This window comes from Magnolia sinica, chromosome 10 (assembly GCF_029962835.1).
Source record: "Magnolia sinica isolate HGM2019 chromosome 10, MsV1, whole genome shotgun sequence".
Lineage (NCBI taxonomy): Eukaryota > Viridiplantae > Streptophyta > Magnoliopsida > Magnoliales > Magnoliaceae > Magnolia > Magnolia sinica.
This window is the reverse complement of record NC_080582.1, coordinates 9027472-9050654: the sequence shown is the minus strand read 5'-3', so window position 1 is coordinate 9050654 and position 23183 is coordinate 9027472. Positions and strand designations below refer to the sequence as shown.

At 40.0% G+C, this 23183-nt stretch overlaps 2 protein-coding genes and 1 long non-coding RNA gene across 3 annotated transcripts in view; all 3 read left to right on the top strand.

The window, feature by feature from the left end:
• LOC131257928 (putative disease resistance protein At1g50180) overlaps window positions 1–23183 on the top strand; it is a 50400-nt gene that overhangs the window by 1824 nt on the left and 25393 nt on the right. The window lies entirely within an intron of this gene.
• Window positions 1–23183, top strand: part of LOC131257930 (phosphoglycolate phosphatase 2-like) — a 47391-nt gene that overhangs the window by 23446 nt on the left and 762 nt on the right. The gene's annotated exons all lie outside the window — the stretch shown is intronic.
• On the top strand, window positions 176–8593 carry LOC131257931 (uncharacterized). Its single transcript, XR_009177717.1, has 7 exons — window positions 176–1211; window positions 2767–3049; window positions 4348–4450; window positions 5826–5957; window positions 6188–7480; window positions 7605–7721; window positions 8483–8593. It is a non-coding gene; the product is annotated as an uncharacterized LOC131257931 (long non-coding RNA).

The following is a 23183-nucleotide window of genomic DNA, read 5'->3' as shown; positions in this document are numbered from 1 at the left end:
AGCTTCCATATGAAATAGGTACACTTGTGAACTTGAGATACCTTGGCATTACAGGATACAATGCCCATCTTACGACACTCCCATCATCGATTGCCAATCTTTGCAATTTACAAACACTAGAGATCACATCTACTGAGATCGGCATACCTATTTGGAAGATCGGCATACCTATTTGGAAGATGCAACAATTAAGGCATGTAAGCATAGAGCATGGATTTAGCTGTGAAGGATATAATGCAGGTGGGCTGACTGGGAACAAACACAATTTTCCAAGAAACCTACAAACTCTAAGAACTATTTGTGCAGACAACTGGATAAAAGATTACTTGGGAGAGCTGGTTAATCTTAGGAAACTGGTAATAGCGAAAGTAGATTTAAGTAGGCATGGAAAGGGATTGTTTGACTCTATTCCTAAATTGGACCACCTCCAGTCTTTGAGTTTATATGGTGATAATATTCTAAATATTGCAAACCTATTTCCTGCAATTTCAAATCGGCCACGTCTGGATAAGCTGCGTTTATGGGGAAGGTTAAAGAGGCTACCGGAAACTAAAGAATTCTCACCAAATCTCACTAGGCTCACCTTGTATGCCTCTGAGTTAGTGCAAGACCCGATGATAACACTAGAGAAACTAACAAACCTTCGGATTCTCGAAATGAAATCTCGTGCATACAAGGGAAAGGAAATGGTATGCTCTGCGCAAGGGTTTCCTCGACTTCAGTCCTTGAAGGTTGGTAACTTTAATAATTTAGAGCGGTGGATAGTTGAGGAAGGAGCGATGCCGAGTCTTTTACATTTACATATTTTACAATGCCTACAAATGAAGATGCTTCCGGAAGGACTGGAGCATGTGACTGCACTCAGGAATTTGGAGCTAAGGTCTATGCCTCAGAGTTTAATCAATGGGCTTGGTGTAGGGGGAGTGGATTGGCATAAGATTCAACACATACCCTCCATCGACATTAATTAAGCATCCTTAATGAAAAATCCCCACACAGAGAAGGACAGAGGTCCCAGCTAATGCAAGCTCGAGCAACATATGTTGAAGCTATTGTTTCCTGAGGAACACCTTCCACTGAAATATGCTGAAGCTGTTTCTGAAGATAAATATTGAGATGGAGAAATGTTATTTGTTGTGGAGACTGGCAATCAAAGACAGGCTTTCATTCTTTGTTGAAGACAGATTCAGGTCATCTCCAAAGTAAAGCAGGTGACATTTACTTCTTTCATTTAATTTCTCTACTTTTCATTCACATACTTTCAACTATAATCTTAGTCATTTTAAACTCGAATCGGGATCCTCTGCTTGCCACAAGCAGCACCACTGCTGCATTAAATGAAGTGTGTGATGATGTAGTCCAATTAAATTGCAGAATCCGAATCCTCTGCTTGTCAAAAACAAGAAATTATTGTTTGTTACAATCTGATTAGGCCACATCATCACACACTACATTTAATGCAGTAGTGTTGACAATGACAATGTCAATGATGATGTGCACTAATCAAGATGCAGTAAAACATGAATTTTTTGTTTGTGGCAAGCAGAGGGTTCAGATTTTAAATTGCAACAAGCAAAATTTTTCTGTTTGTGGCAAGCAGAGGATCCAGATTCAAATTTCTTTATTGCTATGCTTTTATTATTATCTTTTTTGTTTTTGGGTTTGTACAAGTTGGGTCCATTTTTCATATTTTTGGTGCATAGACTATAATATCAGCATTTTAGGACACCCAAACAGTAGCTCCATTTGTAAAAACTGAAAAACCCATTGTATGATACCTCTTACATGTCACGCATGCTGACTGTTTGATGAGATGGCTCAACGAAAAATGTTTTGTGTCGATCGTATTTGAGTCCCATTTTTTTTCCTCTACCAATGAGTTGGGGGCGGTTTCAATGGATCCAAGGTCGGTGGATCCCTAACCGTGGGGCCTACTGTGATGTGTGTTCCTTAAATCCACACCATCTGTCCATTTTGATAGCTCATTTTAGGGCATGATATGAAAAATGATGCAGATCCAAATCTTAAACGGACCACACCACAGAAATAGTTGTGATTGAAACCCCACCATTAAAAACTTCATGGGGCCACCAGAATGTTTATTTGCCATCCAACCTTGTGGATACAGAATACATACATCAAGATGGGCCCTACGGTAAGGGCCACACCGTCTTGGGTGAGGCCAAGGTCTCACCTAATTCGCTCCCACCATAATGTCGGCATTTTGGGTCACCGAAACAATGGGCCTACTTGTACAACTGAGAACTGAAGTAGTAATCTGTAATCCTTCAGACAGAGAATTGCATAATACCTGTTGCATGTCATGCATGCCAACCATTGCATAATACTTGTTGTATGTCATGCATGCCAACCATTGCATAATACTTGTTGTATGTCATGCATGCCAACTGTTTGATAAATTACCTGGAAAAAGAACATTTTGTATGGATCTCACATGTGGGCCTATTATTTCTCTACGGATGAATCGGCCCACATGCTTGTATGGTTGGAAGACCATACCATGATGCCCCATTGAATAAAAGTAGCAGTGGTCTGACCACTGAAACTTTTTCTTTTATCATTCTGTGTTTTTACATAGTATATATTTAATAAACTTCAACCATTTTTGCTTTTAGCCCTGTTTGAGGACAATCCAGATGGTTCAGATCATCAAGATATGCAACCATGTGTGCTTGGCTCGTGCATAGTTGTTTGAGTTAAGAAAGGGACCACAACCACTAATCCTTATATCCAATGCTTACACAGATGCGTTGAGATTGGAAAGTCTCAAGCTTGTGCAACCCAACTCCCCTACAAGCCAACACAGGCCTGGATGTAAGAGATGTGCAAGATCTAAGCTGTCCATCAGGTGGGTCCCTACTTGTTGATGCCACAGCTCAAAAATCAGGTGAGTCCACTCCTTGGAGGGTCACCAAAAGCAAGGGACCCACTCCCTACGAATTCTGTGCAGCAAGACCCATTTAGGAGTTTCTCTGTTCTAAGCACATCATATGTCTTCACAAGCTGGGAAGATGCTTCTATCAAACAGGTGATACTATGTCTCTGTTGTATCTCAAATAAATTTAATTCAGTTCTTTAGCCTCCCATTTGATAGGAATTGAAAGAACTATACACTTTCTTGTGGAGAATTTTACTCTAAGAAAAGCTCTTAGATTTTATTCTTTTCAATTTTATCCTATTATAAGAAGTGAGTGGACAACAAGGACATGAATCCTACATAAATGGGCCAAGATTTTTGTAATATTTGATAAAGTAGTTTTAATAAGCCCATTGAAATATATACTTTGGTAAAAAATGATGAAACCTCGAGCCTTGGGTAGGCTACAAGCAAGAGAGCCACCAATGTTTTTTACTGTTGAATTACATGGCCAATGTTTGGACTGTTAGGATCCTTCTATTAATGCAATTTTAGTGATGCAGTTGATAATTTGATTGTTTTGAGGTGTCATTAGAGTGCCACGTGCACAATGGATTAGTAGCCTAGTCTGTTTACCCACCCTCACTGAAATTGAGGCCACGGCCGGCCCATTTAATCATCTGATCCATGATTCAGGCCAGACCCACCTGGGCCTGGCTATCAACAAATGGGCCTGAATACCATCTTGGGCTAGACCTCAATTCAAAAAGTTGCCAAACTTGGACTGGACCTGTCCCGTTCATTTGGTGCACTTAAACATAGGCCTGTGTTTGACCTGCAAGCTTAAAACTGACCAAGTTTGGACTGCGGGGGCCAGGTCTGTACAGGACTTGTCTCCATGACAACTGCGCCAAAATGTTTGAATTTAGCCTTCTGTTTTTTTGTTTTTTGTTTTGTTTTGTTTTTTTTTTTTTTTGTTCTTCCTTTTCTTGGTGATTTTTATTGGATATGTTCATTAGAATTCTTTTCTTACTTATGTAAGTGTATATAAGCTCACTTCCTTAGGTTGTCCAATTTAAAGTTGGAAACATGGCCGTTACATTCTATTTCTGTTGAACAGTCATCCTTTCTTCAGGACTGCGCTTGACGCCTGCGAAAAGCTAGAGTTCTGTGTGTCCAAAAGCTAGAGTTCTGTGTAATGCACAACATATTTCTGTTGCATGCATTGTCATCTCTTAGACATATTTTATGATGGCCCTTTTTTACCTATGAGTTTGTTGTTTGTAAGATTGAAATACCTTGTTTAATGTTTTATTGTCTCAGTCTATCGACATTCGGCATTGAGTCCTTAAGTTGATAAATGCATAAGCATCGTAGTAGCTTGGCGTTTTTTCTTTTCATTTTTTGCCTTTCCAGTGTCTGAAATTGTTAACAAGTATCTTCTCATTCTTCTTCTTCTTTTCTTGCAGAATCTTAGCAATAGGGAGCCTGCTGAGACTACTTGGTGGAGATCACCTGCAACGCAGGGTTGTGGCGTTTGAGGGAGCTATTCTTCTCATTACATCTCCTATGGTATACATGTTCCCCATCTTAATATGAAAAAAAAAAACTGCATTTATTTGAAACACTTGGTTACCGTTGAAGCCTGCTTTAGCACTTGGATGGTCTCGAATTCATGGCATTGCATTTGCTTCTCTCAAATTCCATGTATGATAGTGATGTTAATTTTTGGTTTTTGTGTTACCATTTCACATTTGAACCATGACCATATGCAGTCTGAGGTGTGGGGAGGCTCATGAGGTTCCTTGGAGATCTTGCTCACTTGTCTCTAGCATCTCTGCTGCACACATGGAACATTTCAAGGGAAATCAGAACAGTTAATCTGATGGCCCACCACATGAAGGGCCTATGGCTAAAAATCACAGCATTGAACTATATTTGCCAAGGCATTGGCAGCCTGTTAATGGATGGTAAAAAGAAGTTGAGCAAAAGACTGAGTGGTTCACATTCAGTGGGCCTGGCACACATGGAAGGTATTGTGGTCTGTTCCTCAGCTGGGAGGGTGGAGATTAAGTGGGTTGCTGTTCTGATATGCCAGAGCTCTTTGGTATTTGTGGTACTGCTAATTACCATGTGTTCACCTGAATGCTTCCTATCCTGCACCTATTAGTGGCTGTGGAGCTGATTGTGGCAGAAGCCATGGCCCTAAAAGAGGTTATTCATCTTCTTCCAGATTCATTCTCAGGGTCCCTCCAGTTTAACGCAGTTCCAAGCATTTCCGCCCTTGGCTAGAAGTCCCCATTCAATGACTGAAATTGTAATCGATATAATAGTTGGATTCTTGTAGTATTGTGTTTTTTTGGGCTATTGTCTCGCCCACATGATGGCGCACTAGATGAGTGGTTGAATTTCATGTTCCCTGTTTATGGTGGAGATGTTGGAGACTAGCAAGCCTTGTCTCCAAGGAGACTTGTGAGCTTTCTAACCCTTTCCTAATGCAGGGCCATTTTCACACCGTGCTCGAGTGGGGTAGCCTATGGGATGCGAGGACACACTCAGGGTGGGTGGCCCGTGTGAAGCGGAACCCATGTAAAGTGGAGCCCGGGAGGAGGTTCGGCCAAGGTCCTAAGCCATTTGATGTGGGGCCTGAGCTATGAGATAAAGGGATTGATTTGCCACTCTCTATCAGTTCAAGCTTTTAGAACAAGTGGCTAATTGTCCTGCATCATTTCGTCATGTGGATTTCATGCTACTCTGTTAGAGCTGAAGACAGTCCTTACCTTTTATCTGATTGATGATTGCATCATGTTGCATTTGCACCATCAGGTTTGATCATTTAGAACTTGCTTCATGTTGATCAGTTACTGGAATGATCTCTTTTTAAGGATTTTTAGCATTGTTATATTTTCCAAGTTTAAGTCATCTTGTCTTACTTTCATATGATTAGATGCCAGTAGTGGAAGGAATGCTAATACTGGAAAGGATAATGAAGTCAATCAAAGCACAAACAGAGGCCTTACATCCACTTCTTCACCAGTCTTGCAGGACACAGAAAATAACGCAACCATTCCAACATGAGGTAAACTTCATTTATATATTTTTCTTTTGTATTGATTTTCCATTCCCCAGTATGTTGAATCCTCTTGTAAATTGATTAAAACTAGGTGATGCAAAGAAAATACAACTCATCTGCTTTTAAGCATTTTACTTTGGATCAAGCTGATATTTGTGTTGTTCCTTTATTCATGTCTTTGTGACCTTATGAATAGTTTAGATGACAAAAAAAATCAATGTGCGCCCATTGGACAGAAGCAGCTTTCAACGGTGAACGTCTTTAGGACCACCATTTCCCATGGTGTTGTCCACTTGAGCTTTGGATCTGCCTCATTTTTAGGCTCCTGCACTAAAATGAGCTGGCTAAAGGGATGGATGGCATAGATAAGCCACATACATCATGGTGGGCCCCACAGTTTTTTTCCTTTTTCGCCCGGGTTTGGAGTTCAAAAGGCGTGCCTGTCAATGTTGTATGAGGATGCTTCTGCAATTGCAGATGTAAGTAATCATAATCTATTTACAAGTATTTACACCAGTAAATGAAAAATCAAACACCACCTAAAGAAAGCATGGAATCCCCATCAAATAAGAAGATGCTTTAGGAATGGCTTCCAGGACTACTTTGGAATGTAATATTGTGAATCTGCTGCCTAGTGATGAAGCACATGAATGTCTTGAAAACGCTGGAGAGTCGAATGCTGTGTTAGCTCTGTCTGTTCACAGGGAATTGTTCAGAAACCAACGCTAATTGTCAATCCTTCATATACTCCTGATCCTGAATTAAAAAGGAAAAAAAAAAAAAGAGGCGGTCCTATCAGGCCTGACAATTGTCAGGCAGAGTCTGGGCAATCTATTGAACAATTTTGCAAATGAACCAACCAGATTTACAGGAGCACCTTCCTGCTTGATGAGGAGCCATCATCAGCAAGAAAAGATCTTTTATCTATACGAAGCTTATGATCATGGTGTGTCGTAAATGGTAGCAACTGTTACATGTTATGTGGTCGTAAAGATCGTACCAGCCATTATGGATAAAATGACCCGTAACGGCCCATTACACGCCCTGTAACGGCCTGTTATGGAGCTGACACAGATTTTGCAGATTTTTTCAATAGAAGATAAAAAAAAAGTGTCCATAACAGTGGTTATGGGGGCCGTAATGGCCGTTACAACCCATATCGTAAAGGTAATTATGGTGGCTGTTACGGAATACCTTGCTTATGATACAAGTTATTTTTCATTAAAACATTGAATCAATTGTTTGTATGGTTCTCATACGTGGGCTGGTTACGATCGAGTAACAGGTTCTCAACCCAATTTCTTTGGATCATTTTTAGATGGTGGAGAAACTCAATGAACTGTTCTAATGATTTTCTACATCTTTTTTAATTCCATTGAAGAGCATGTTTTCTAATTGTCTTGCTTCTTCTCTTTTTATCCTTTATCACAGTAAGGAAAAGCACAAGATGTGATCTTTTACTCATATCAAAGATATTATCAACAGTTTTGCTGCCAATCACGAAGAGGAAGAAGCAATGGGAATCTCAAGTAAGATAAATAGTCTCTGCATTTAATTTCTCTGCTTTTCTCTTTTTCTTCTCTTCATGTTTATATATTTTTGCAGTTTTTTATTCTTTATTTTCAACTTTTTATTTTATTTTGTTTAATTCAGATCATCTGGATGTTATATCGGCTTTCTTAAATATCAGTCGTGGTAGAGTTCTGGCTGAATTGATTTGGCAAAGAACGAGATTCGAGGAATACACGTCACTCAGCAAACTCGACACTGGTAATTCTTTTGTTGCCATTTTAAATATATAAAAAAAAAATCTCTTTTCTTCTATTTGTTTAGAAAAAATAAATGTGGGAGCACAAAATATATTGACGAAGAATGATATGGTTATCTACAGTGTTCATATAATGGCCCCCACCTTAGAGATTCCATTGATGTGATGGAATCTCTAAGGCGACTTGGAAACATCCAGAAAAGCAGGTTTTTCTCACCTTGGCATGAGTAATCTGTTGAACTATAATTTGCGGAATTGAAAGGGCCGTAGTGCATCGGACATAAGGATCGATAAATCCAAACTAAATTCCGTACCTGATTGGGATGCCATCTCTGGATTTCGAGTTGCTAGGATCTTTCACGCCTTGCACTCTTCAAAGAAGCACCAAGATGGGAATAGAGGCTTCAACGTGTTTAAGCTTGGTACCCAGCCATGTTTTTATATTTACTGAAATTCCTCTCTTTTAGGCTCCACACGAATTTAGGATTAGCGCACCAACCGTACACAATTTTAGATCAATCACAACTTTAGTGAGGTACACCAGTATGCCTGATCACATCATCCAACCCTTAGGGAGATCTAGACCGTTAGTCAATAAGACTCACCTCATAGAATTTTTACATAATGATCATCTCTTGTCAGCAAGATTCTTTTCATGTTGACCATATAGTGATGGAGATTCAAGATGAGGTCTTCAGTAGAGTTTGTTTTCACTCTTGCCAAGTGTTTGATTTTTTATTTTTTTATTTTTTTCCGTTTCCAGGTGCAGCACACGGTGGTTTCTGAGCATCCCCAACTCTACAAAGGAAATTATCCACATCATCCATGGTCACCTGAGAAAGAATCAATCTCTTGACCAGAGAGGAAGTGATCTTACTAAGAACACCTATTGTGCCTGTTCATGTTAGGATGTTTTGATTGGGTGACACCCAAGAAATCTTGCTCGATAGGAGATTTCACCCTTTGATCATTGGGTTATTTTCTTATAAATAATGATTAGACTCTTCAGCTGTCTTCTTTTCTTGGGCCATTAATCAAATGATTAGGATCCTCCAATCTTGAAAATTTCTGAGGCACCAAACAGCTCTCTATCTCATCAGTTCAACTCTTTGGATCTTCTTAGAGGAACGCAGAGAAATGACTCCACCATAATCTGGTTTTAATAGCTCTATGGTATCATATCCCATTACAATGCTACGGTGTTCGACTGATGAATGGGGCTCATTAGAATCATTTGTCTTTGGACAAAATAGATAAATGGTCTGGATTATTAACTCATATGACCCACTTTCAGAAGAAAAAATCTGCTTGCACTTGATACGGTTCAATCGAATGTCATCATTCACCAAAAAAAGAAAACAATAGAGCTTTTAGTCATGATCCCACCCCCTGTGGGAGAATATACTATGAAAGTATATTTGCTGCTCTGGAGATTGAAATGCTTGACTTTATGCTCTCATACAATGTCAAACAACCACTTGCTTTAAAAAGCTCAAAGATGGTGTATCAATGTATATCAAGGGACTTAATAAAACCCTCTTTTGCATAAGTTTATCCAAACAAGCCCTAACTCTACATGGTATTTATATAATTGATAGGGTCATGATTAGATTTGGGCACGGAACGAGCTGAACCGAATCAAAACTCAAACCGAGTCAAGTTCGAGTCACCCAGTAACTGACTCGACTCATCCCGAAATCCAACTCAATACTTATTCGACTTGATCCGAAACTCGACTCGTACATATTAAAAAAATAATATATAAAAAAATCCATATTTAACATTTAATATCTGAGATGCTATGTAGCTGATGGAGAAGCTGCAATATTGGCCGGTGCATTTAGGTTTTGAGCTGTGATTTCAACCCACGGATACCCACCACACCAACTCGACTCCATGCTGACTTGACCTGACTCGGTACTTGTGACCGGGTCAGACTCGGTCCGGATTAGTAGTCTAGACTCAGACTCGGATCGCTTTAGGCATGCCGGACTCAGTACCAAGTCGGGTCGAGTTCGGATCGGGTCTATTTCAAAACCGAGTCAAGGGTCTAACTCAACTCAACGACCAGCTCTAGTCATGATTCCTTCTCATGTGAGTGGAACAGTTTTGGAGGTCCGGGTGGACCGTACTTGATTCAATCTAGACTGTGGTGTTTGGTCACCATGCAATCCACATCTATGTGAGAAGTGGATTGGGTGGTGACCACACATGTGGGGCCCACCATGATGTATGTGTTTTATCCACATTGTCCATTGATTCTGCTAGCTCATATTACGACATGAGCTAAAAAAATTTAAGCAAATCAAAAGCTCAAGTGGGTTACACCACATAATAGTGGTGATTGAACACCACCATTAAGAACTTCTTGGGGCCAAAAAGGTTCAGATAAAGTTGATATTTGTGTTTTCCATTAAAAAAATTTGTGTTTGTGACCTTATCCAGGTTTGTGGGACCTTATTAACAGGTTGGATGGCAAATAAACATTGAGATGGGCACTAAAAGGCTTGGAATGTGGGTGTCATTATCTCCATTGTTTCCTATAGCGGGATCTACTTGAGCTTGGTATCTACTTTTTTTTTGTCTCACACTCTAAAATGAGCTAGCAAAACAGATGTACAGTATGGATATAAAACGCATACATCATGATGACCCCACAATGCCCAACAACATCTAGCTAGGTGTTGGGGTCACTACCCAATCTGCTTCCATATTAAAATGGATTGCTCTTTTACATGTGACTGTTCACCTGAATTCGTCATTTGTGTTATTCCTTTAAATGAGTAGCCCTTGTAGAATCACAACCCATTTAAATATTAAATAGGGATCGTCATGGCAGATTCTCATGAATTCAAACTTTATGAAAATAATGACTCTGCCAAAGGGGAACTCCAGGGTGGTACTTTTGGAGGAGAGCAATTATCTAAATGTTCCATTCTTTTCTTTTAAAAGTGGTGAATTCAAGAATTGTAGGGCCCACATTTAATTTAAATGACATCTAACCTATCTAACAAGTGCACCCGGTATGACGATCAAACAAACAAAAAATCTGATAGATCCAATCATAAAGTGGGCCACACCATAAAAACAATAAAACACCACCCAAAAACATCCTAAGTCTGGAGAGGCTTGGATGTCATATGCATACCACATGAAACCTTACATATCTTGATTTAGCACATCCTCTAGAGGAAGCAAATCACACCTCCTCTGGAGGGAAGCAGATCATACCTCCATGGTGTGTTGATGTCACCAAGTTCAATGGGCTCCACCATGATGTATGTGTTATATCGACACCGTTCATCCATTTTGTAAGATCATTTTAGAGCATTTGCCCAAAAATTAGGCAAATCCAAACTTCAAGTGGACCACACCACAAAATGTGGTAGGGACAATGACACCCACTATTCAAACCTTTCTAGGGCCCACCGTGATGTTTCTTTCATATCCAACATTGGGTCAAACAAATCTAGATGAAGGGAAAATACAAATATCAGGTTGATCCAAAACTTTTGTGACCCCAACAAGTTTTCAATGACAGGTGTTCAATCCCCACTGATTTTTTGTGATGTGGTCCACTTGAGGTTTGGATATGCCTCTGCTTTGGGCAAATTCCTTAAAATGATCTCATAAGAATGATGAATGATTTGGATATATCATATACGTCATGGAGGGGCCCACGTAACTTAGTGACGTCAACCCATCACATAGTTCGGCTTCCATTTTAAAGGTAAAAATAAAATTAAAAAGGGCATTTTGGTAATTGTCCTTCTCAAAAACACCACCTGGTCATTTTGATTCCTGAATAATTTTGCAATAGAAATCCCTGTCAAATACTATTTTAAAAGTTGTATGGGAATGTTTATCACGTGTGGTCTTGAGTAGTACCTCTCACACGTGTGTCAATATAAAACGAAACATCTCAAGCTTCAACTAATGATTATTGATAATTAAAGCATTGCATGATTGCTGATAATTAAAGCATTTCATTTGGTCAATCCAAAGCACTACCTAGCCAATCACATCATTACTCTATCATCTAACCTTGTTTGGCCCAAACATCGCAATCAAAAGACAAATTACATGATACACGGCCCATGTTTTGCATTGTGTGCCTGCATTTTGAATTTTGAGAAGTGGGCCCCACGAAAAGAGTGGTAGATTAAGATCGGTATAGTTAACCTCAATTGGTTAGAATAAGTATCTGATGAGATCCACGTACCTGAAGAATGAATTACATGATACACGGCCCACATCTTTGCATCGTATGAATTAGATTTTGAATTTTGAGAAATTGGGTGCATTTAAGGAATGGGACAGTACGATGTATGTAGTTGACCTCAATCAGTTAAAATAAAGCTCGGATAAAATTCACAATCAAAAGAGCCGGTGGATGGAACATCCACCTTGTTCATTAGAAATACTTCCTGGTGTTAAGCATGAATGGCAAAAATGATTAAAATCCATAACTCAAAAAGCTGGGATGGATTGTCCACCAATCCTTTTAGGGCATGTTTGGACACTGGTATTAAGTTGTATTAAATGAGATTACATTACCAATCCCACTTTGAAATTGGAAATGGCATGTTTGGAAAGAATGTGAGATAGGATTAAAATTAACTTGGTAGACTTTGGAAAATGAGCCTTGTGTTTGAAAGTGTGAAATGGAATTACTAATCCCACGGATGATGGATTTTCACTTCATCCAGTTCAATCCAAATGCAATTTGAAAGTACACCATAGGATTTATTTTTCATTGCATGCATTCCAAACATAATATTAGAAAACATAAGATAAAGCCAATCAAGAGACAATACCTTATACATGCACTTATTGTAACTTTTGCAATTTCATCCACCTTAATACCACCTAATGCAGCTAGCCAACGGGCCCTTATGTTATTGGGGTTTTTAGCTATTATGAAGTAGCTTTTTGTCAGTTTGTTATTATTATTATTATGTTATTATTATTTTGTTTTGTTTTGTTTTTCCTTTGCTAGATTTCAATAAATTGCTCATCTTTTAAATAAATAAATAAAAAATCCACCCTTTAAGTAGGGAACACTATCGACAGTTAAAGATAGTCCTAACCATTAAAAATGGACTTGAGTTTTCTAAGGTTTCATCTATGCAAATCATAAGGTTTTAGGATTATGATCATCCATAATCCATATGCATGCACCAATTCATGCTAGTATACTCTCAGCTATATAGTGATTACTCTCAGGCCTTGTTGAATACAAGCATTTTAAGATAACTTACAAATTGACATGTGGGGTCCAAAGTGATGTTTTAATGACATCCAATCCGTCCATCATGTGCACAGTTTAATGCTCGCACTCACTTCAAAAAATCTCATCCATCCAAGACTCATTGCCTATTAAGGTGAGCAGTTGGCATGAGAACCTACCAATTAAAAACCTTCCAAATTGTATGTGGGCCCCAGAGTGTCCTGTATATGCCATCTAATCCATTCAAAAGATGCATTTGATGAAGATGAAAAGAAACTTAAAACATAAGGCCATTCCAAAACATAGGTGGATCACAACGCATGATTTAGTAAATTTAGGGAAGATTTTACATGGTACAATCCACCTGAGTATTGGATTAGTGCCCATGATGGACGGAATGGATGCCATTAAAACATCAAGCTGATTCTACATATCAATTTGCAGGTTGAGCTCATCTAGAAATGTTTATATTGTATCCGGCTTTAAAATGGAAGACAGCATGGGAGCTAATAATATAAGATTTTTTTATTTTTCTTTTTTTAATCCCAAAATGGAACATAGCTTACTATAGAGAGATAGGTCATTCCCCATGTTGAATAGAGCAACAGAGGGCAAATCTATGACCAGGGTCTCTATCTACGGGCGTGTGTAATTGGGCTGGGTCAGGTGAAAGGGAGTCCAAGACCCAACCATTTAGCAACTGTTTGTGCTTTCACCATAGACTCAACCTGTTAAGATCCAGTTGGGTCGAAATCAAAGGGATTGTTTGGGAGCTTGTATCTGTAATGTATTGCATTCCAAATCACAAATCAAAGTGATTTTGTTGGGTTTGGCAGCAGCTTTTACACAGAATGTACTAAAAAAAAAATTTTAAAATCTATTTACAGTATTTGACTTTGATTATTAAATCAACTTTAATTTCTTAAATTGATGCGCGGTCTTGATATTTGATAAATTAATTATAATAAGCCTTTTGAAGTGTATGCTCCAATAAAAAAAATGATAAATTTTTGAATTTCAAGTGTGCCACAAGCATGATATCATGAGCAAGTGACTCACCAATATTTTTTAATCATCAATTTACATAGGTAATGTTTGGATTGTTCAGATCATTCTATTAATATGATGTTAGCGATGTAGGTACTACTTTCATTATTTTTAGAGTGTCATCAATATTTCAATCAATTAATAGCCTACGGTGGTACCTTGTGTCACACGTGCAACTATTCTATCTCAAAAAATGAGTTAATGAATGCATTTCTTTTATAATCATGACAAAAGAGAGATTTCAAAATACATCTGAATTTTATACTTCGAATGCCTTCAATTCCAGCTACCTACGGCCAAATCTATCCTGCCAAATAACTTTTAAATTCTAAATGCAGTTAAATCTATATTGCTAAGGCCCGTTTCGATAGGAGCAAATAAGTAGCTTTTTGAACTTACCTTGCTTAAAAAGTTATTTTTCTTAAAAAAGATAATTCAGTTATTAGACTTAAATAAGTAGTTTTTTTTAAAGTAACTTATTATTATAAATTACTATTTTTATTGCTTTTCAACTTCCAAAAGTAACTTTATCTCTCTCATTTTCACTGGTAGCACAGCAATTTAGAAAATTATTTAAGGAAATGTGCTCTCCGTGGCCATGATCTAAGTTCATGAGATTAAAAAATCATTCAATGATTGGATAGATGATCTAATATTAGGCCGCACATGATAATGGCCCATTTTGAGGTGACCCGACATGATCGACGATTCACATCAAATGCCTGCCCCTAATGATAAAGGACCCGGATCTAAGGTGAGCCCCGCGTGATGGGCAACCCACATTGAAGGTAGGGCCCACATGATGGTTAACCCACATCAAAAGTGGGCTCCACGTGATGGGCAACTAATAATGGCGGGCCCCACATGATGGATGATCCACATCAAGGTGGGCCCAACATGATGGATAGTCCACGTTAATGGTCGGCCTAATGATAAGTGGCCTATATCCAAGATAGGTCCCGCATGTTGGACGGCTCACATCGGAGGTGGGCCCACATGATGGGCGGTTCATATCAAAGGTGGGCTCCACATGATGGCAGTGAATATTGAAGATGGGCTCTACATGATGGATAATAACATTTATAGGCCCCACATGATGGATGACTAATATCAAAGTTGGGCCCTATCTAATGAGTTGTGTACATTAAAGGTCAGCCCTTATTGATAAATAGCCCACAACCAAGGTGGGCCCTGCATGATGGATGGTTCACACCAAAGGTGGGGCCTACACAATTAATGATACATATGAAAGCTTGGCCTCACGTGTTGGACGGTGGAATATGTGAGGAGGACAAAACAAACTTTTAGGATAATGACTTATGATATTGGAAACCAAATATGTTTTTCTACTTTTTAGCCTACATACTTTATTTACTGATTAAATATAAATTAAGATAAATTATTTATGTCATAAGTAGCTTATCTAAAGTAACTTGCATTCCAAATGCCCCTAAATGACCCTTAACTCATTTGTTTAATAGGATGGGTCTAGTTATAAGAAGATCCAAACCCAATCCATGAGATTCATGAGTTGGGTCAATGGATGTACAGCCAAAGAGTGAGGATTCACATATAATTATGTCGGTGATCATTTCTCATTTATCTATAGAATGGGAAAAAGTCAAGGAAAAAAAAACCAATAAACCTGTCTGGATGAAGGGTCAATCCAAAAATTAAACCGGCTTAGAATTTGGATGGGCTCTGTTACCTGGAGGCAAGTGCTTCCTCTCCCATTTGTTTCATGTTTTGTGGCCCACTTGAGTGTTGGACCAGGCTGACTTTTGAGAGTGATATAAGGCTAATCTTATGATGTATGGGTTAGATAGCCTTCACACATCATGTGGGCCCTACATCTGCTCACAGCGGGTTGCCACTCTAGCACACTCTTAAATAAATGAGTTGGCTTATTTTGGCTTGGACATATCTCAAACTTAAAATATTAAGGTTGCAGGCGAAAATATAGACCAGAATTAAATGGATCTGGTCTCCCTTTCTCTCTTAACCTATCCATCCATTTACTAAAGGCGAGAATATGCTTAAAGGTATTGAGTAGACATTACTATTTTTGTGGTGTGGTCCTCTTGAGCTTTGTATACTGATTTGGGAGACGGATGCACTGCATGGATGAAGAGAGATAAATCCATGGTGGGGCCCATCGAGTTTACTCACTATGCAATCCACTTTGAAAAAACCATGGCTCATGGGAAACGGATTGGCTACTCCCCCTGCCACCAGCCAATGGCTGGTGGGTAGTGCTCTGTGGGCCCCACCATAATGTATGTGTTTCATCCATACCGTCCATTTATTTTTCTAGATCATTTTATGTTATGAGACCAAAAACAAGATATTTTTCAATCTCAATTGGACCACATCACAGGAAACAGTGTTGAATGAACATCGACCATTAAAAACTTTTTGAGAGCCATAAAAGTTTTGGACTAAGCTGATCTTTGTTTTTTCCCTTCATCTGGGTCTGTATGACCTAATCAACAGCTTAGATGTCAAATAAACAGTACAGTGGGCCTTAGGAGTATTTTTAATGGTGAATATCCCATTACTATTGTTTTCCTGTGGTGTAGTACACCTGAGATTTATATCCCTCTAATTTTTGGGCTAAGGCCCTAAAATGATCCGTAAAAATAGATGAACGGAGTGGATGAAACAAATACATCATGGTAGGGCCCACAAAGAACCGACCACCAACCACCGGGCTGGTGTCAGGGGGAGTAGCCAATCTGTTTCCTGGCTTATGTGGGCCCTCCAGACTTCTGCCTTGAAAGTAAGTCCGTACGTGATCATCTCTTGCGGCATTTGGATTCTCTCCGCGCAAGATAACGCTGAGTGCAGTTGCCACTCTATCTATCTCAAGGAATGGAAAAATGTTAGATCCAAGCTGCATATCAGGTAGGCCCACCTTGGAGGCATCCTTGGAGAAAAAAAGGCCACTCAACTAGTTTGGTGGGCCGAACAAATACGGTTGACTGTAAACTGTGGGTCATTTCTTATTACCGTCCATTCTCTTTGTAAACAGCTGACCCAACAAGTGAAGGGACAGGCGTGCTTAGGCAGGGAATGTAAATGGAGGGGTCACCTGATAAACGGCTCAGATCAATACACTAGCTTGTCGCGGTGGTGCACTCACAAGCGCATTTTGCAGTGGACTCTATGCACAAAGATAGCATTCTCTTCTTGGATCTTCCTCTCCCATTTGTTTCATGTTTTGTGGCCCACTTGAGTGTCGGACCAGGCTGACTTTTGAATGTGATATAAGGCTAATCTTATGATGTATAGGTTATATAGCCTTCACACATCACATGGGCCCTACATCTGCTCACAGCCGGTTGCCACTCTAGCACACTCTTAAATAAATGAGTTGGCTTATTTTGACTCCTGGACCTATACCAAACTTAAAAAGCTAAGGTCGGAGGTGAAAATTCAGACCAGAATTAAATGGATCTGGTCTCCCTTTCTCTCTTAACCTATCCATCCATTTACTAAAGGCGGGAATATACTTAAAGGTTCTGAGTAGATCATTGATACCTAGTCGTGATTTATATCTTTTTTATCATTTTAGTAAGTGATCCCAAAATTGAAGTATATCTATAAGCTCAAGTAGGCCATGCCGAAAGAAACACTGTAAATTGTGCGCCCGTCATTAAAGAAATTCATAGGCCACGGAAGTTTTGTATGAGGCTGATATTTGTTTTCCCTTCTTCCATGTCTCCACGGAAGTTTTGTATGAGGCTGATATTTGTTTTCCCTTCTTCCATGACTATGTGATCTTATTAAGAAGTTAGATGAAAAATAATCATCTCACATATACAAAGGTTTTAATGGTAGACATCACTATTCCATGGTGGGGCCCATAGAGTATATTCAATACCCAATCCACTTTGGAAAAACCGTGGCTCATGTGGGCCCTCCAGACTTCCGCCTTGAAAGTAAGTCCGTACGTGATCATCTCTTGCGGCATTTGGATCCTCTCCGCACATGATGACGCTGAGTGCAGTTGCCACTCTACCTATCTCAAGACATGGAAAAATGTTAGATCCAAGCCGCATATCAGGTAGGCCCACCTTGGAGAAAAAAAGGCCACTCTGCTAGATTGGTGGGCCGAACAATTATGTTGAATGTGAACTGTGGGTCATTTCTTATTACCGTCCATTCTCTTTGTAAACAGCTGAACTAACAAGTGAAGGGACAGGCGTGCTTAGGAAGGGAATGTAAATGGAGGGGTCACCTGATAAACGGCTCGGATCAATACACTAGCTTGTGGCAGTGGTGCACTCGCGCATTTTGCACAAAGATAGCATCTATTCGTGGATCTTTCCATCAGTTTTTTCATATCATTTTACGAGAAAATGAAACGGATCCAATCGTCAGGGGAACTATACTGAAACAGTGTTGATTGAACATTAATAAGCCACAAAAGTTGTGTACCAAGATGATATTTATTTTTTCTTTTCACCCAAGCCTATGCAACCGATTGGATAGTAAATAAACACCACGGAAGCATTAAAGTGCACCTTAAGAAGTTTTTAATGGTACGACAGTGAATTGCTATTGTTCTTATGGTATGGTCCACCTGATAATTGGATCTACTTCATTTTTGAGACGAGGCCCTAAAATGTGGTGGAAAAATGGATGAAGTGGATACATGATACATACATTAAGGTGGGCCCCACAGTAATCCACGAGGGTCTCATCATCTTGTTATAGCTAGACATGAACTGATCCAGCTCCTTTACTTGACTTGGCTCATATAAGCTCAACTTAGCTCCACTCGAAAGTTGGATTTTGTCTAGTTACACATGTATACAAGAGATGAAGCAAGCTGGCAGCTGTTATAGCTAAGGAGTTCAATTCGGGCAAATCTTTTCATCATTGCCCCTCATTTTTTTTTTTGAGCTATTTGGCCTTGGCTTTACGAATCCTGTTTCTACAATCATTTCTATCGGAGCTGAGCTGGCCAACGTGACTTAAGAACTAAGTTTAGCTAAATTCAAGTCGAGTAAAGCTGCTGCATAAATGAGTAAGCTTAGCACAACTCTACTCGAATCATCTCGTTTATCTCTAGCCTTGGGTGAGACCGGGGTCTCAACTAATCCAATCTCACTGAAATGGATGGGAAGCACGAAATGCATTGCTCGAAAACACAAGAAAATGACAAGATCAATGGTTCATATTCAATGGGCCAAAACTGCATTAATTTGACGATTTGGATCTTCTAATATCCATGTCTTTTTATTTTATTTTCCTTTTTTCTTTTACCAGAAGTACCTGTCCACATGGTGCCGAACTAGATCAACGGATAAGATCAGCCGAGTGGCACACGTATGGCTGGCTATACTACTCACGGTGTAAGGTAACTCCTTTAAATCTCGAGACTACTCACGGTGCAGGGAAGTCGTAGGTCCTGTGTGCATGGAGAACAGCTCGAAAATCGCATTGATCAGATGATCCTAGCCATCCACCGCGTGGCTATCGAATGGACAGATAAAATAAAATGACCAGTGGCCTGAATTTGAAGAGAGAAATCAGGTGGTTAATTTCTTGAAATCACTGTGAATTTTGGGTTATGCTCCATCTGCATGGTGTCCCACAATATGCACGGTCCAGATTGCATTAGATATATACCACGTGTAATTAAACTGTGGTCACTCTTAACCATGTAAACCATGTGCGCGGATTCAGTCCGGTCGAGAAATGAACGAGTTCCGTCCTTCTTTCCAGTGGTGCCTAACTCGATGTATGTGCTGTACATCCACGCAATCCATCCGTTTTTCCAGATTATTTAAGGGCATATGCTAAAAAATAAGCATATCTAAATATCAGGTGGACCACACCACAGGAAACAGTGGTGATTGATCATTATTTTTTTTTTTGGGCTACAGAAGGTTTACATCAAGCCAATATCTATGTTTTCCTTTCATACTTGTTTTTGTGAACTCATGAACCCGTTGGATGGCAAATAAACATTGCTTTGTACCTTAAGAAGTTTTTAACGGTGGGCTTTCAATGATCAGTTTTTCCCTGAATATTGTATCAGCCTCTTTTTTGGGTTCACACACTAACATGATATGAAGAAACTGATGGACGGAGTGGATGTCACAAAAACATTTCTGTGGGCCCCAAAGAGTTTTCTGCTACAATGGCCACGCTAGTGAGCCTACCGATGGATGGACGCGGATTGCGTCCTACCCCCGCCCGGACGGTAATCCGTCCGGGCAGGGCTCTGAGGGGCCCACCGTGATGTAAGTGTTTTATCCACACCGTTCAACGATTTTTTCCGATAAATTTAGTATGCCAACCAAAAAATGAGGCAAGTCTAAGGGTTAAGTGGACCACAACAAAGGAACCTGCACTGCTATGACACCCACCGTTGAAACCTTTCTAAGGACCCACGTGATGGATTTTTTTACCATAAAACCTATTCATGAGGTCATGTAGACGTGGATGAAGTGAAAACACAAATATCAGCTTCATCTGAAACTTCTCCAGCTCCCAAGAAGTTTTTAATGGTGGAAGTTCAATCCCCACTTTGTGGTCCACTTAAACCTTGGACCTGTCTCATTTATTGGTTCACATATTAAAATTATCTGAAAAAAGCGTTTAACGGCGTGGATAAAATACTTACATTACGGTGGGCCCCACAGAGCCCTGCCCGGACGGGTAGGACGCAATTCGCGTCGGTAGAATACGAAGAAACTGAGAAGAATAAACAGTTTGCCGGATTTGCTTTCCATCATGGAAATGAGTAACAAGCTTGCAATTCACCACCAAGTTCAATGGCCCCACCACGATGTATGTGTTATATCAATACTTCCTATCCATTTTTAGATATCATTTTAGGGTATGAACTAAAGAACGAGGGAAATAAAAATCTGTTGGACCCATCAAAGAAAACAGTGGGGAGAGTGATTACCACCATTGAAACTATCCTAAGGCCTATTGTAATGTATATTTGAAATCCAGCCAGTTTAAAAGTGAAAAAAGATATGAAATAAGGGAAAACACAAATATCAACTTGATCTAAAACTTTGCAGCCTTAAGAAGTTTTTAAACGTCACTGTCCCACTGTTTTCTGTGCTGGGGTCCATTGGAGATTTGGCTTTAACTCGTTCTTTGGATATTGCCCTAAAATTATCTCTCCAAATGGATGAAAAGTGTGGATACAAAACATACACCTCAGGTACGGTGGAAAAGACTCGCACCGGCAATGCATGCAATATCCAAGCATCTCATCAGGTATGGCCCACTATATAGATGATCTGGCCAGAAGATGGGCCCGATCTACTCATCAGATGGGCAATATATTGCAAAATCAATGGGAGATGAAGGAAATAAACTTGCGATAGATGTGTGCGGCCCACAAAAATAGTGGGCCTGAATTTTATAGTAAACATGCCTGTGTCACGTGTTCACAGGAACGGTCTGGTGAGCCTGTCCGGTCTTTGGTCGAGGTGTTTCACGGGTCGGGCTTGGATCTAGATTTATCCGGATATCGGGTCGGGTTAGGCCTATAAGTTCAGGACCGATTATGGACGGCTCAAATAAAGCTCATTGATTCATTAGAGGGGCTCACTGGGACTTATATATTGCTCAATGGGCTGGGCTCCTGCTAGAGTATAGATCTGTGACCGAGATCCGCTTGTTATATTGGTTCGATGATTTATATTGATTTGATGATATCGACCGTCCATTTTCACATTGAGACTGTCACCGATGGATAGTGCTTGGATTGTTAGATCATTTGATCCTGTGGATTTTGGGCCATGGTTATCCATGATGGGCTCACAAGGTGAACGATCCAGATTGTAGCATGCACGCAAACCCTGCAGTGGTTTCCCAACGTCTGTGCATTGTAGGAGAGAATGAGGCCCAGCCCAGCTGGACCCACATAGGTCAAGCTTCGGGTCTGAGTTTTCAAGCTGATAGGATAGTTGTGGGACCGTATCATTTACTATTTCTCGGATCCTATATAGAGGTGGGCACAGGACGACTCGATCCGGCTAACTCGACTTGTCCGACTCTTTCTGATTCGACTCAACCCGAACCAAATGGGTGAGTCGGTCCGAACCAAATAGGCTTTGCCCAATTCGAATTCAAACCGAGTCGAGTTCAAGTTACTTAGTAACTCGACCGGACTTGACCCAAAATTCAATTTGGTTAGACTCGACTCATCTAAAACCTGACTCTCTAACCCTACTCGCCGCACCATGTCCCGACCCGATCCCAAAATCTCTCTCCCTCCCACATCCTCCTCATCTTCCAAGCCCGGCAACCACCCACCACCATCACCCTCCTCCTCCTCCTCTCTCTCCTCTCCACTCTCTCGGTCTCTCCCTCATCTCTCAATCCGGCTCGGTGCCAACTTGACCCGACTCGGCACTTCTGACCGGATCGGACTCGGTCCGAATCAGTCCAAGCCAAACCGGACTCGAATCGAGTCAAGCATGCTGGACTCGGAATCAAGTCGGATCGAGTTTGGGTCAGGTCTATTTCAAAACCGGATTGAGTTGAGCCCTAACTAGTAAATTAATATATAAAATAAAACATACAACCATCCAATAACATTATTAACATTAAGTGTCACATATCGACCAAAATAACACCAGAAAAATAAGGTTTATAATTACCATTTGTAAATAAATAAAATTAAATGAATGCAAGGAGTAGATATCACATATAAGACATGGTGTCCCCCACAAAGCTTGGGTACTGTGGGGAATGCATAAAACAGTTTTCGATGATTCCAACCTTTCTAATAGAGTCATGACCTGTGAGTCCCGACTTGGGAATATTCAATCAAGAGCCCCCAATGTAAGGGGGTGGAATACATGCGAAGAAAGATCCCAACGGAAGGCATATGTGTCATGGATCTATGCCATTCATCAAATAGGGATCATTGTCAACATGCTTAGACAAAAAATAATGAGTCTGTTGGTCATGCAAGACAAACTTGCATAAATTTACATTTATATCATTTATATCAGTCACAACCCACATGTATATGTACAACATATCAGGTATGTACAACATATCAGGTCATGTTCACGTTGCCCAAGGCCTCGACCCAAACCCAACCCAACCTAGGTAGGGTCGAGGATTTTTAACCCAATCCCAAGTTCCCAACTGAACCTCAACCCAAAATGGCCCAAAGTTTGGGTTAGGGCAACCCCATGTT